The sequence below is a fragment of the Zerene cesonia genome, chromosome 11 (genome assembly GCF_012273895.1).
Source record: "Zerene cesonia ecotype Mississippi chromosome 11, Zerene_cesonia_1.1, whole genome shotgun sequence".
NCBI lineage: Eukaryota > Metazoa > Arthropoda > Insecta > Lepidoptera > Pieridae > Zerene > Zerene cesonia.
Genome location: NC_052112.1, coordinates 2274674 through 2288413, shown reverse-complemented (window position 1 = coordinate 2288413; position 13740 = coordinate 2274674). Strand labels below are relative to the sequence as shown.

Below are 13740 nucleotides of genomic sequence, written 5' to 3'. Positions count from 1 at the left end.
TGCTCTTTCACGCAAAAACTACTGAACCGATTGTAATGAAATTTGGTACGTAGACAGCTGGACAACTGGAATAACATACAGGTAACTTTTTATCCCGGTATTCCTACGGGATACGGACTTACGCGGGTGAAACCGCGGGGCGCAGCAATTAAATAAAGTCATTCGCTTAATCATTTTCACCGGTATTTTCGTCCTAATCAATACCACGACACTTTTTGTAACACTTTCTCAAATAAACCAAAGTCATCTCATCTTTCTAATCGTTCTCTCTTCTGTCGTCTATCACGAAGAAAGTAATTATCAGTGAGAGTAATACAAACGGACAAACCTTCGCACTTATAATACTAGACTGAATATACTGGAAGGTATGAGAGTAATAGAATTTTATCATCAAGAATTTTCGAATAGCATTCAGGAGTACCCAAGACCCAATGTGAATGATGAAATCAATTCTCTTAGCTATTGTAAATATTTACCCAAGTTTCAGTTATATAGCTCAATTAACATGTTTTGTGAATGTAGCTAAGCTAATATTTGCTTCACATGCGAAAGTCTAGTCTAGACTTAGTGTTATTAGCATCCCATCGCCGAAATAAATGTTGAAGTGTAGTTTATTTGTATATATTCTAAGATACAGTCTTGAATGTTGCATCAATAAATCATGAAATACACAAGATGTTTAAAATTATAGAAAAACAAAAGAAATATTTCTCCTATTTTCTTTTTTCTACGATGTAGGTAGGAATCGGAAACAAATGCGAACTATCCAATTGCCTATAGGCTGTAGCTACATAATAAATATGAAATATAATTGCATTTTATTGTATTTTGCAAAGAAAATCAATAATTCTGAACCAAATGCATTATTATATCAGTAAGGTACGTTTTAACTTAATAACTTAGACTTTATTTGACTATTATGAGTTACTAGCTGCGCCCCGCGGTTTCACCCGCGTAAGTCCGTATCTCGTAGGAATATCGGGATAATAAGTTACCTATATGTTATTCCAGTTGTCCAGCTGTCTACGTACCAAATTTCAATGTAATCGGTCCAGTAGTTTTTGCGTGAAAGAGCAACAAACGCACACACAGTCTTACAAACTTTCGCATTTATAATATTAGTAGGACTATTAGAGACTTTTATGACTATTATGTGTTATTCTGAGTCAACAATCCGCAAGAGGTAACGGAAGAAACCATAAAATCACTCCGAGCGATTTCTCACTTGGCTTATAGCGCAAATACGTGAAGTAATTTATTAAGTAACAGGTCAACCCAGGCTGTAAGAGTTATGCTACGTTATACAATTTCACTCGTCAGTTATTCGACCTCCACTCTCATGCATTATTCAATACCCTGAGGCGACTTTGACCCACAATAAATTTGGATGGTGCCCACGTGACATAATAATGTGGTCTGTGAATGGCAAGCTTTATGGCGTGAATTTTTAAATTTTATATCGCAGAAGGGGTTTTATACGAATAAAAAGGCGGAAATAAAATAGACTAATGCATACATCAATGTTTTAGTAGTTCGTTTTCCGCGAAAAATGGATCTCGAAATGGAAAATGGCTCTCTCTGAGAGAAACATAGGATTAATATATTTTCATGAACATCCGAATGGGTTTTGGAATTTCTATGATCAAAAATTTTAATAGGATTATATTTATGATTGGTTATAATAGACCGTCTTGTAAAAGTGGTAAAGATGTGAATGATGAACCGAGAGATCCTGGGTTCAACGCGGAATCACGAAGTTGATTAATTGGTGGGCTCATTAAATAATAATAATTGATGGGTGAAACAGTGAGTGAGTTCAGGCCATAGTCCACCACTATGACCAAGTGCGGAAGTGCATCTATCACATTTCATGAAACTGTTGATTCTCGGACATGCCAGTTTCGATGTTTTCCTTCACGGTTTGAGCAGTGGTGAAATGAATAATGGGAGATTTAAATCAATATATATCTGACATCTGCCAACCCGCACTAGGCCAGCGTGGTGGATTATGGCCTGAAACCTCATAGGAGGCGTGTGTCCCAGCAGTGGGAACATATAATATGGGCTGATGATGATGATGATAGTTTGCACGCTTGCACAGTTTCGAGCCCTGGACTTTAAATTGAAGTCCGAGGTGCTAATCACTAACCCACCACTGCTCGTAAAGATTAATAAAACGTGGAAAACACTTATAATAATGATAATAATAAATTAGACAAATATACTTATTTATCCCAAGTTTTCCAAACAATAATTACGAGAGATCAAACTATTATGGGTTATTGATAAACAGTTTGCGTTGGACTTTGATGAAACTTCGCCGAATTTGTATGGATTCTCATATCCAATAAGGTTATTTGTTTTAGTTGCTAGGAGATATTGGTATTAACTTGCTTTTTGTTATATAAAAAGTTGTATTAATGCTATCCAGACTTAATTCAATCAATGTTGAGACGTACTCGATTGATTTCGATTAGCGTTATAGGCTATATTTTATACGCTATTTATTCCGGGTCAACCCGGGCAGATTCGGGGCGAACGGCTAGTCCTTTATATACTTAATACTTCTGCGGTATAACAAGAATCAGGATGAATGCCCTGGAGAGGCCTATGCGCAGTATTACTACAATATACTTCCCACCATTTGGCGCTATCATTTCTTCAAACTACACCCAATTTGCTTGCGCAAACAGACATTACATAAAGAATTATTAATAGAAACCCATGTTTTACAATCACAGCGTAGTTCAATGATCACTGTGAATCTCTATTAAGACAATGCGAAGATTACTTCACGAAAGAACCTGCTAGCTCAGTTTCAACAGTGCAGAAACGAGGTTACGTTAGAGACAAGGCAATTAGCAGACTTTATGTCACATCTGGCTATATTTTTATTGTCTTTGTCTTATGTACACAAAATACCGCCGTGTCAGTAACACCACTTATTACTCAAGAACAGCTAAAGAAATTTTGATGATTTTTATTGTATAGAATCTAAAAGACTCACAAAACGATAGTGTACCTGATTGAAACGGGGAGAGTAACTATTATTCGTTAATATATGAGAGTCTATAATAATTAAAATTACATTCTTTGTGATATCGTGGTAAATAATTATTATTATTTCCTTGTAAAAGCCCGTTGGTAGCTGGATATTCAATATGAATGCACTTTATTGAAATAATATGCTTACAATATAAATTATCAGCTGGGAGGAAGCTTCTTTTCCGACTTAGAAAAAAATAAAACGCTTAATTCTTAACTAAATCAAGTACCTACAACCGTACCCTAGTCCTCATCCTTCAAAGTCCATTCCTTTATTTCCGACGACAATATTCCCTATTCTATATTCTTTAAAGAAGGCAACGCAATTGCAGAGGCCCTACCCCTGCACATGTTCATGCGTGGTGGTGTTCGCTTACCATCAGACGAGCTTCGAGCATGCCTGTTGCTACATAAAAAGAGTAAAGCTTATAATATAATACTTTATTTGAAAGGAAGAAAACATTGATTCCTGCACCATGTGCCTTACATAAAAACAAAAAATATTAAGCACTAAAAAATAAAAAATAAAAACGAAAATGTACCAAAGCACAGAAAGATAGACTCTTCAGCATATTTCAAACAATTTTCATATAACCGTTTAAATTTTATTACATTGCGATAGACTACATCACTTGGTTATTGACCTTTTATTCATTTATTTAAATCAGGAGATTTTATCTTTTCCCGGCGTAAAATGTATCCGACCTTTTCCATAATAATACTCATTGAAATTTATTGTAAATCGTATATAATATATTTAAAATGATAGTAATTTTTTTGAACTTCCTTATCGGTTAGGCAAAGCTCAACAGAACATGGTGGGGTTTTAGTCGCGAAGAATACGAAATAACCCAGGACTCCTTCTCCGGGTCCGCGTGTATCTATGCAAGATTCTCCCGGGAGGTTTTCCCCAAGAAGGAAAAGGTTACATATAACTTTAGGACCCCTAACTTGGACAGCATATATTTTTGGGTCACAGATAATCAATAAAAATTTCTCAATAAACCCGTAACGCACCAGTTCATTTGAAGCAATAAAAATACTAACGGCATTACAAACGCGTTTTAAATTTATAATTTATTAACATTACAATAAAATAAAGAATTATACCGAATAATGTTTATCAATGAACTTATTGCTTCAGTTCTATTTTATCACATTTCCGAGGATAATTCGCTATGTTTAGTTTTGCATGCTAAGTAGTTATTTTTACTCAAATATCTATTTAATCAAACTCGAATATATTTTATTTATTCAACTAGATATTGTTTAGAAGCGCTTATGAATCGTCATAATATAGGAAATCATAATATCGGAAAGAAATTCCTAAAAAGAGGACACGGCAAGTGAACTCTGTAGTTGTTTCTTTAAAATCGTATTATTGTAACATTTTAAATGTTAAATAATCATGCCAACCCTTACTTATTATAATGCGTAAGTGTACTACTTGTTTGTTTGTTTTTATTTGTCGTCGCAACGCAGTGACTTTATTCTATACTAGCTATCCGCCCGCGGCTATGCCCGCGTAGTCGCAGGAAACTTAGACCCGGGGTTTTTCTCGCATGTTCCCGTTCCCGTGGGATTTCCGGGATAAAAACTATCCTACGTCCGTCTCCTGGGTCCAAGCTACCTCGGCACAAATTTTCAGCCAAATTGGTTAATCCGTTCTTCAGTTATAAATAGTGTAACTAACACCACTTTATTTTATATATATAGATTTTTATGTCAGAGGTTAGTCAAGAAAGTGGTATAAACAGTAAAACAGTAAAACATCTCATGGGATCGCATGGGGAACGCGATCTATTAAGATGCGTATTGAATCACGACTAAGATAATAAATTCCGATAGATGGCGCTATATTAAACATGTCACATGTTAAAACTGTCAATATTCCTTAATTGTTGCCAGGAGCGAAGTGAAATCGTGTTTCACAAGTACATATTGAAATTTCATAATTACCTAACTCACATAGACTATTTATTATGTTATAGCGACTAGGCTGTTCTTTACTATGTAATTCACACGCGTTTCGCGAGTAGCTAGCGAAATTTCGAAATAGATTTCGAATATTGTACATTAGAAACTTTTTGACATCGCGATGTAACTCGACTCTGTAATCCCCATACGAAAATAAATATTTAAATTTTAAAGTGCGTTCACATAACAATTGTCATCGGAATGTGTCAAGAATAAATTGTTTAACAGTAATGTGACGTTTTATGTACACAATGTGATATGTGATTGAAATAGAATTTAGTGAACTTTTCCTTATTACCTACTACTGCGCCCGCGGTTTCACCCGCGTAAGTCCGTATCCCGTAGGCACATCGGGATAGAAAGTTGCTTATATGTTATTCCAGTTGTCCAGCTGTCTACGTACCACATTTCATTGCAATCGGTTCTGTAATTTTTGCGTGAAAGAGCAACAAACACACGCACATCCTTACAAACTTTCGCATTTATAATATTAGTAGGATCGTCGCAGAAATAGTTATAGCTTTTTTAGGTCCAAGTATTTGGTAAAAATAATTAACTACGATAGTGGTATCCGTAAAGGCAAATCTAAATATAATGGTAAAATAAACTATTATATATAAATGCTTCATGCTACAATATAATCGTAATATTAGTTTTATATTAAGGGATTTCTTATTTAATAACCGCGACGAAAATTATCATCATAATTGTGTTATATTGACAAAAAAATCTGCACATTGGACAAACTCATCGGCACCTCTCTGTAGAAGCATAATTATTTTCTACAAAAAAAAGATAACCAGCGTCCCTTAGGGGGACGGCGTCCCTACTAGTCCAAATTCCGAAATGGTACCAAATGACGTCAATTCCCTATCGAAACACAAAAACAATCAAGTAAAAAAAATGCAGTCGAATAGAGAACGTGCACCCACATAGACCACATCTCCGCTTGCCATCAGGTGGGATTGTGGTCAAACGTCTGCCTATCGATTATATTTAAAAAAAAAGCCTCCTTCGTTTTTGGGACTTTTGGTCAAATCTCAAAAGATTAACTATTCATAAGTACCTGTAAAAGTTTACACGAACGCAGAATTTTCGAGTTTGAGTTTGATATAAAATGACAGTTTGAAGTACCTCAAATCAAATAGAATAATTTAAATGCATATCTAATTATAGCATTCGCGAAATCGTTGCGGAATCGGATATTTATTCTAAATGCGTTTGTCCTCCTTTAGCCAAATCGAGTAACAAATGCAGCGAGGATTGGCCAAGTCATTAAATAAGTAATGATAGTTCATTCATATTTTTCAATAACATATTTGTAGTTTTTTGTGGAAAATTCTGTTTAACTTTAATAAAAGATATTTTGTTTATATAAAAATGTTCCTTATATTCCTTATATTCAAAAAAGATTATTTCTAAACTTTGTTTTATATGAAACTTCAAAGAGTTCAACTGTCATTTCTTAAAATGAACGTCATATCACTACATAGTATAATACAAAGTCGCTTTCTCTGTCCCTATATACCTTTGTATGTTTAAATCTTTAAAACTTCGTAACGGATTTTGATGGGGTATTTTAATAGAGAGAGTGATTCAAGAGGAAGGTTTATATGTATTATAACATCTATTAAACTACTCTGAATTATGAGTCTCCCCGTGACAACGCTCGCTGTAAAGTGTTCGAAACGTCAGGTTAATAATATAATGAATAAATCGCGTTTAAAATACGTAAAAAAAGTTTTTAATTTCTAAATGTATAATACTCGTGTAAAATCAAACACAAGAAAATACTACTCTGCATTAACGCGTGCGAAGCTGCGGGCAAAAGCTACTTTCTAATAGAAAGAACAAAGCTAAATTTACGCTAGGTACCTTCTAAAGAGGTTTCATACACCATGTTATCATCATTTTCAATAAATTAAATTGACTGTTTCAATTTCATGTATAAATTTATTATATAGCAAAAATTCAGTAATAAGCGTATATTTTATATTTGAAATGAGCATAAGCTGTTGGCGCATTAACCTGTAACTGTACTGAAATCCGGTTGTGTATCTAGTCTTTTTATTCTAGGTTCAATCTAATGAGCTGTATAATTTTTATTTACTAGTAATTTACCACGACTATACAAGTAATTAAAATGTGAATCTGATTAAGGTAAATATCAATGACATTACATCATAATTTTCAAACAAACAACCACTAAACAATGATTAAAATATAAAATTTGTTCAAAAATTCTATCTTAACCTTATATATCCCCCAGCTTAGGTTAGTTTAGGATTTTTACCATTATCATTTTACCTTTTTATTCTTTTACTTAGTCTCATCATCATCATCATCATCAGCCCAAATATGTTCCCACTCCTATGAGGATTCAAGCCACCATAATTGTTGCTTATATGTTATTCCAGTTGTCCAGCTGTCTACGTACCAAATTTCATTGCAATCGGTTCAGCAGTTTTTGCTTGAAAGAGTAACAAACACACACATCCTTACAAACTTTCGCAGTTATAATATTAGTATGACTAGGACATATGTGACGAATCGATAATTTTTTTAACGATAATATCATCCACACCAGCTACTTCCGTGAGAAATATAATTGCAGTGGATTCTTCTTATAATTACACAATTAAATGTCAAGTGATGTGACGAGTATTCAATAGATTTTTTATACTGTGGTATTTAATACTAGCTGCGCCCCGCGGTTTCATCCGCGTAAGTCTGTATCCTGTAGGAATATCGGGATAAAAAGTAGCGTTTATGTTATTCCAGTTGTCCAGCCATTTACGTACCAAATTTCAGTGCAACCGGTTCAGTAGTATTTGCGTGAAAGAGCAACAAACACACACATATCCTTACAAACTTTCGCATTTTTAATATTAGTAGGATAGTAGGATTTAGCTAAGCCATAATATATGAAGATGATCTAGGTGCAGGTGTTAGAAATATCATGCTCTGTCATTTTTCTTATGATGGATGCTGTAAAGAACGAAGTTAATACCTTAAACTTAATTACATTAATCGGATCATCCGATGAGTCAAGTGAGACTTCGTCTTAATACCTGTCACACGAATAGTAATCAGGCATGCATTCGACAAGTCTGCATTGTAATTTGAAATCTACACTCTTAATATTACGTGTCACATTGGTTGACCGCGATGGACTCGTAAACTACTCAACCGAATTTAATCAAATTTACACACTATGTGCAGTTTGAACCGACTTAAAATATAGTATTGGTTATATTATTTCAATTACGATATTATGATTTACGTAACTACCCGGGCGGAGCCGGGGCGTGCAGCTAGTAATACACGCCTAATAGAATCAACTAGATTGTCTCACTTGTTCATATGCAATGAATGTGTAAGGAAATTATTATATAAGCCTGGCGGTCGATAAACAGATAAAAATAAACTCATGAAATTAATATACTGTGACGGATCCTTAGTACAAAGTTTAAATGAAATCTGTCCCTTGAATGTGGCTAAAAATCAAGTCTAAAGGATTTATTTTTTAGTTTTATAGCATTGAAATGCTTTATAAATGAGAAATTTTGAAAGAATAGAAAAAAATTTATCACGATGCAGGATTGAACCTGCGTTTCTTGCCTAACCGTAGCAACGCCTAGCCTCTCGGCCACCCGTGATCCCTGGGGATGACGGGTGAGGGATTGCTACGGTTAGGCAAGAAAGGCAGGTTCGAATCCTCCCTCGTGATCAAATTTTTTCTATTCTTTCAAAATTTCTCAAGTCTAAAGGAGTCGGTTATATACGCACATACAGGAGAACCTAATACTCGTAGAAGCGAGTTAAAAATATAAATCGTCGGATACGTAGAGAGATATATATATAAAATACCATTGAATACATACTGGGTTTGAAAAAATCGGTCAAGAGCGAGTCGGACTCGCGATACTAAGAGTTCTGTACAAATTAGTTAAAGAGCAACTCCAAACAAATTGATCATCCACGAATTTTATGACCGTGCCAACTGTCGCTTAACCTCAATTTTCTATGAAAATTTTAACTGTCTTACAGTTCTTGATATACAACCTGGTGACAGACGGACATAAATAGGTCTTAATATGTTATTAACTGCAATATTTTCGATCCATGACCTTCCACAATGAAATCATGACTTCTAAGATTAGTATCGAACAAATGGGTAAGGTTGTGTACATATCTATTATTACTATTTTCAACCGACTTCAAAAAAAGGAGGTTTTGAATTTGACTGTATGTTGCCACATAACTTTTTGTTGGGTGAACCGTGTTTTGTGATTCGTTTTTTTATTGAAACCTGGTACCTTCCATGTAGTCTTATTTAAATTTGGTCTAGTTCGAACAATTTCAGGCTTGATTAGTTTTTTGTCTAGATATAAAAGGGTTTTAACGGATTCAAAGCGGATTTTAACGTAAAATATAATTCTGGTTGTATTTTAAAAGTATTATAGAATAGCTGCGCCCCGCGGTTTCACCTGCGTAAGTCTGTAACATTTCAAGAATAAATAAGAAAAAATAATTTATGTGAAGGGAGCTTTAGCTTAGGCCTTTAAAAACAGGACGCAGTTATAGATGTGTTCCAATCTAGATCTTTAAAGGTCAATCAATTGATAGCTTACTGTACAAGAAAATGTAATCGTTAATAGGCGTGAGAATCTATAGTACTGTATTTACATTAATAACAGCTTTGTTTATATAAAGATTTGCATTACAATTTTATTAGTCACATATTATATACTTATAGGAATTAAATTATAAGAAGCTTAGGTAACGTTAATTTATGAGTAACTAGCTTTTTCCTGCGGCTTCGGATTAGTTAATTATGTTATTATACATACAATAAAAATGTTAATATAATATATAAATATTCCTCTTGAACCACACTATCTATTAAAAAATAACAGAAAAATACATTGCGTAGTTATAATGATTTAAGCATAGGGACATTGGGACAGAGAAAGCGACTTTGTTTTATACTCTCTATATTAATATTATCAAGCTCAAGAGTTTGTTCGTTTGTTTGCTTGAAGGCACTAATCTCCAACTACTAGTCCGATTTGAGAAATTGTTTCAGTGTTAGATAGCCCATTTATTGAGGAAGGCTATAGGCTATATATGTACCACGAGCAAAGCTGGGGCCTCCGCTAAAGTAGTGAGACGTATAATAATAAATATGAGTGAAATCTGATTGGGATGATCCGTATTTCCATATGTTACGATATAAAAAATGCAAAAATGTCTTTGTTGGATTATCCTTCTTTCAGATCAGAACAGAGTGGTTTTGTGAAATGACTTTTGTGTCTGATGGAAAGGAGATATTAACTACTTTTTATAGTCAGAAAACATTTTATCGTTTCCACAGGAAAATACATCACGATGGATATTTGAATCACACTAATATTTATGAATTCCGATAGATACCGATTGATACCAGACTAAAAAGATAAAAGCGAGAAAAGATATTAATAGATTTTCCCCGGCAAAACCTGATGGAACGGGTACTATGCGGATACTTTTTTTTTAACGAGGAGGAAATCTTCCAAAGATACTCGCTTTGGGGTAAAGCAGCAAAGCAGTAAATATAAATGTCCGACTAATGCTACTCTAATGGACTTTTGTTTTTTTTTTAACGAGGAGAAAATCTTCCAAAGATACTCGCTTTGGGGGAAAAGCAGAGCATGTGGGATTTCCACCCACTAAAACCTCCTCGGCGGACAAACTCAAAGCACAATAGCACGGATCCTGGGATCTCCTATGGAACACACCAGGATACTATGCAGATACTAGTGAGTGTAAAATACTTGAATAATTATTCGAAATTGATAGAGCCTAGTTATTCTATCCTCCATCAATGGCGTAGCTAGAGGGACAAGGGCCCTGGTGCATAGGGAAAGAATCGGGCCCTCCTCCCCTCTTTCCGCCTTCCTCCCCTCTTTCAAAGCTGAGGTTAGAGGGCCCCCTGATCTCCGGGGCCCTGGTGCACTGCACCACCTGGCCCTATGATAGCTACGCCACTGTCCTCCATTGAAATAACTGTGTTACATAGAAAACCCACTTAAATCGATTACGGTTCTCCCAACAGAGGTCGGAGTTCAAACGTCACTATCTCTAAAGAAACGGTTAACAATTGACTTTCATAATGTCATTTTTGCTTGTGATATATAAACCACTTCTTATGAAGCCATGAAAGCGGGTGTTGCTAATAACAATTGAGCAGTTGTCGGAAACTTTTTGTGACAGTAATAAAGCGTGGGGAAAATATTAATTCGTTCCTATCACGATGTTTTGTGGGATTTCTTCTTAATTATTGGATGTTTAAAGCTATAACGAGAGTTTCTTTGCAGTTTTTCATATAAGTGTAGTCGTAATATTCAGTACTCATTATTATCATCGTCATTTATGTTTAGACACATGCCTCCTGTGAGGTTCAGGCCGTTTACTTTCATAATCTATTACCATATGAAAACCGTAAATTTTAATGGTAAATAATATATTTCACTTGTCCATCAGGGTAAAGGAATGCTATTTTAGTGGCGCGGCGTTGCCACTAAAATATTCATTTGATTTAGGTATGTAGGTAATAAATTTGTTATACTTACAATACGGAAAACCGGTACTCGTAAAATATATTTGTTTAGTCTATATATATTCAATGTACAATATGTTTTTTTTATATTGTTATTTACCTATACATATAATGAACGAACTCCCCAGATTTATATAATAATATAATATTTTTAGGGTCTTAAATATATAAAACTTTAAATGGGACTCTAATACTGACGCTTTGCTGTTCGTCTGTCTGCGACCAGACTGTCTCATGAACTGTTATAGTTGTTAGCTAGTTAAAAATTTCAAACATGTATTTCTATAGCCGCTATAAAACTAATAATAACCTAAGAAGCAACGGTTAATAGGGTCATAAAATGTTGACCGGTGGCCAAGTTCCTGCAGCACTTTAGCTTATTTGTTCGGAACTTAATGTTGCAAGTTCGACTCGCACTTGACCAATTTTTACGTATGAAAATGAAGACGACAAGAATATATTCCAGTACTTATATAATTCAATTTTTTAACTTATTAAAGTACATCGTACTAAACGATCTTATGGAGGTCTAACATTTTTATTGGTTGTATTTGAAACTGCGTTAATTAAGAAACAATGTTAAAACTGTCATCTTTTAAGAACACAAAAGATATAAACGAAAAACAATTTTTTAATATTTAAATTTTTCGAACATTTGTATATTTAGGCACTTCATAATACAGAGTGAATCCCTAGTGAGACATAATCTGGAAGCTTCTATCAAACTCAATTAATACGGGGCTAGTTTGAGTCGTACAAGGCTTTAATTTATTTATGAAATGTACAAGAGTAGATTCACTGCTAGTTTCAACCTAAAATTGAGCTAAGTATAAATTATAGATGTGAATAAATCAAACAAAACCTAGTAATTAGTATAATAACATATTATCTGTGGCTGTATTAAGAAAAATCCTTTTCGAATTTTAAGATTTAAAAAAAAACAAAAAAGAAACACCGAAAGGACTTTTTATGTTTGTATTTTACGATTTCAACTACTGAACAGATGATGCATATAATTTGAACACATATATAAATGGGGCTACCAAGAAGTATATCCTATTTAGCGAAATATATTTGAAGGGTATGATTTCCTATTGAATTTCATGATTAAATTTATAAAGAACAACTGTGTATGCACGCGAGTGTACCCGCAGGCAGAAAGCTGGTTCAAAATAAACTTATTAATAAGCTTGTTTATAAAATAGTTGCAAATAAGCCAAGGTAGGTCGTTGATAGTGATCATATCAATTATTTATATTATATAACAGAAACCGGCTCTAAAGGTCTAGCTGCCCTTTTTTGTTTTTGCAATTATTTGCAAATATATGCAAAGAACTTGAATTAGCTGTGTTAGTTATACATATGTTTTAATTTACTCGAATTGAAGCGTTTTTCATACAACGATAAAGAATAATTCATAGATATTTTAACGATAAAACAGAGTAATTATTGATGTATTTTCACTGATTGCACATATCGTGACTGTAAATTATCTTAACTATGTTCTTACATCTTTTGACATCTACAACTTTCACTATCCATGCACGAACGTATGACATAATGTCATGCATTGATCTATCTTCGAGGAGAAATCTCATTCGCATGAAAACTGAGAAAATTACACCCTTGCTAACTTATAAAACCGCCGTTTTTCAAATTAAGAACTGTCAATTTAAAACATGCATAGAACTATTAAAAAAAAATACTTACGTTTCTTAGGATACTGGCACAACACAATTAAAAAAATAACGATATTCCAAAGAGTTTGTATATAGAAGCGGTTTGCTCGATACACCAAGTATGACTGGGGTATCGTCGCCGACGCAGGTGAATGTGAACGTCACTTACCACTCTTGTTTCGCTAAGGTTATCCGGCTCATTGCGCATGTATTGCCATCGCTGAGCCGTTAAAACAATACCTGTACTCCTTAAATTGCCTGGATTATATTGTGCGTTGAACTTCGCGGTCTATTTGTCTGGAATTATTATGCGTCGCGAGTACAAATTCATTTTTATTCAACGACTCTGCGAAGCATCTTCGCGGTAAAAATAGATCGGCCCACATTATCCTGTCATTGTCAGTAAAAGGAAAACAAAATGTTTCTACAAGAATGAAC

General features: G+C 34.2%; 1 protein-coding gene across 1 annotated transcript in view; it reads right to left on the bottom strand.

The window, feature by feature from the left end:
* The window catches only part of LOC119829903 (protein obstructor-E-like), a 37644-nt gene extending 24153 nt beyond the window's left edge, over positions 1-13491 (bottom strand). The window contains exon 1 of the mRNA XM_038352611.1: positions 13334-13491. The gene's annotated coding sequence lies outside the window, so the exon portion shown is untranslated. The remainder of the gene's footprint in view (positions 1-13333) is intronic.
* Positions 13492-13740: the final 249 nt, after the last annotated feature.